We start from the raw sequence: 2,691 nt of genomic DNA, 5'->3' as shown, positions 1-2,691 counted from the left end.
GGATATTCACATGTCAAAGAACAAAACTGGACCCCTATCTTACATCATCCACAAAAATTTACTCAAAACAAATAAAAGACTTACAGGGAAGACCTGAAATCATAAAATTCCTACAAGAAAACATAGAGAATAAACGACTTGACATTGGTCTTGGTAAGTATATTTTAAAAATAACACCAAAAGCACAAGCAACAAAATAAAAAAAAAAAAAAGTGGTACTACACTCAAAAGCCTCTTCACAGTGAAAGAAATAATCAACAAAATGAAAATGCAACATATGGAATGGGAAAATATTTGCAAATCATGTATCTGAAGAGAAATTAATACCTAAAATATATACATAACTCATACAACTCAGTTGTATGCGAAAAAGAGAAAGAAAGAAAAGAAAGTAAAGAATATAAAAGAAAAAAGAAACCAACTAAAGAAAGGACCAAGGACCTAAATAGACATTTCTCCAGAGAAGACAAATGGACAACCAGCACATAAAAAAGGTGTTCAGGGGCGCCTGGGTGGCACAGTGGTTAAGCGTCTGCCTTCGGCTCAGGGCGTGATCCCGGCGTTATGGGATCGAGCCCCACATCAGGCTCCTCCGCTAAGAGCCTGCTTCTTCATCTCCCACTCCCCCTGCTTGTGTTCCCTCTCTCGCTGGCTGTCTCTATCTCTGTCAAATAAATAAATAAAATCTTTAAAAAAAAAAAAAAAAAGGTGTTCAACATCTAATCTTTACGAAGATACAAATCAAAACCACAAAAACCACAACGAGATATTCTTGTTAGAATGATTATTATCAAAATGACAAAAGATAACAAATGTTGATGAAGGTGTAGAAAAAAGGGAACTCCTGTGCACTGTTGGTGGGAATATAAATTGGCATAGCCAGTATGGAAAAAACTATGAACTTTCTTCAAATATTAAAAATAAAATAACCAGGGGCGCCTGGGTGGCACAGCGGTTAAGCGTCTGCCTTCGGCTCAGGGCGTGATCCTGGCGTTATAGGATCGAGCCCCACATCAGGCTCCTCCGCTATGAGCCTGCTTCTTCCTCTCCCACTCCCCCTGCTTGTGTTCCCTCTCTCACTGGCTGTCTCCATCTCTGTCAAATAAATAAATAAAATCTTTAAAAAAAATAAAAATTAAAATAACCAAAGGATCCCGCAATTCCACTTCTGGTTACATAGCTGAACAAACTGAGATTAACATGTTGAAAAAAAAGAAGTTAGCCTGTTGAAGAAGTATTGCCACCCCCATGTTCATAGCAGCATTATTTACAATAGCCAAGATATGGAAACAACCTGTATCTATCAACAGAGTAATGGATAAAGAAAATGTAGTCTGTATATCCAATGGAATACTATTCAGCCATAAAAAAAAAGGAAATCCTGTCACTTGAGACCGCACGGATGGTCCTTGAGGACATTATACTAAATAAGTCAGCAGAGAAAGACAAATACTAGATGATCTCACTTATATGTGGACCCTAAAACATAAAACAAATAGAAAAACAAATAGAAAAAGAGATCAGATTTATGGTTACCAGAGGCACGGGGTGACGGGAGGGAAAACTGAATGAAGGGGATCAAAGGTACAAACCACAGCTGTAAGTCCTGAGAATGTCATGTGCTACACAATCACTGTAGTTAACACTGCTGCATGTTGTAGCTGAAAGTTGCTGTCATCTAGTTCAACCTCATTGAAATATTAGGAATCCCAAGCTTAATCCGAACGGTTTGAGCCCAAGGTCACAGAGCTCCCACGTTGCTGTTTTCAATTGCTACCATAATACAGAACACTTGGAAGGAGCATCTATATTCCAGGAACACAGCCAAATATCCTTTATTCACTAACTCTTCTGACCCTGTGACTCCATACCCTTTACTTGTCGTAGTCAGAATTCAGTTAGATAGAAACTGCCTTTCTGATTCTAACAGTACTAACGCACTATGTTTTCAACACAAGCTGCCTGTAATATAAAGTATAGTTTATTTATGATGTGTATGAAAAATAAAAAAAATTATTAGATGATAGTTAAGGTCCCAGAGGCTCGACAAATTCCACAGTTCTCAAAAAGATGGCCCCAAAGCCAGCAGCATTACCTACACATTTGTCAGAAATGCAAATACTCTAGCCCTCGAGAGAACTATTGAATCAGAATCCAGTGGGATTTACCTTTGGCATCAACAAGTCTTCCAGGCAATTCTAATGCACACCAAAGTTTGAGAAACACTGCTTTAATTGTTTACATTGTTTGCACAAAGACAAGGGTGGATAATTAGTCATAGTCATCTCCATAAACTCAATAAAAGCAACGGATTAAAAAAATACAGGCAAACTCACATATCTCATACAGAAAATTTACAATTTATAAAAAATTCTACAATATGCTTTAGAAGCTTAAAGAAAAGTGTGAGGACACATGAAACCTCATGATATATTTGGGTTTTGTGATGAGCACTGAGTGTTATACACAACTGATGAATTACTGAACTCTAAAGATATTTAGGTTTTGTTTTAATTTATGACTGAATGTAGTGTTCATTTCTGTTTCATAAATGGATTTAAAACACCACATATGCCTAGTAATAAATGAAACCTCAAGAAACTAGATGAGTCTCAAACAACCAACCTAACTTTACCCCTTAAGGCACTGGAAAGAGAACACATCAGGCCAAAGTTATTAGAAGGAAAGAAA

This window comes from Ursus arctos, unplaced genomic scaffold (genome assembly GCF_023065955.2).
Source record: "Ursus arctos isolate Adak ecotype North America unplaced genomic scaffold, UrsArc2.0 scaffold_16, whole genome shotgun sequence".
Lineage (NCBI taxonomy): Eukaryota > Metazoa > Chordata > Mammalia > Carnivora > Ursidae > Ursus > Ursus arctos.
Note: the sequence above shows the minus strand (reverse complement) of the source record.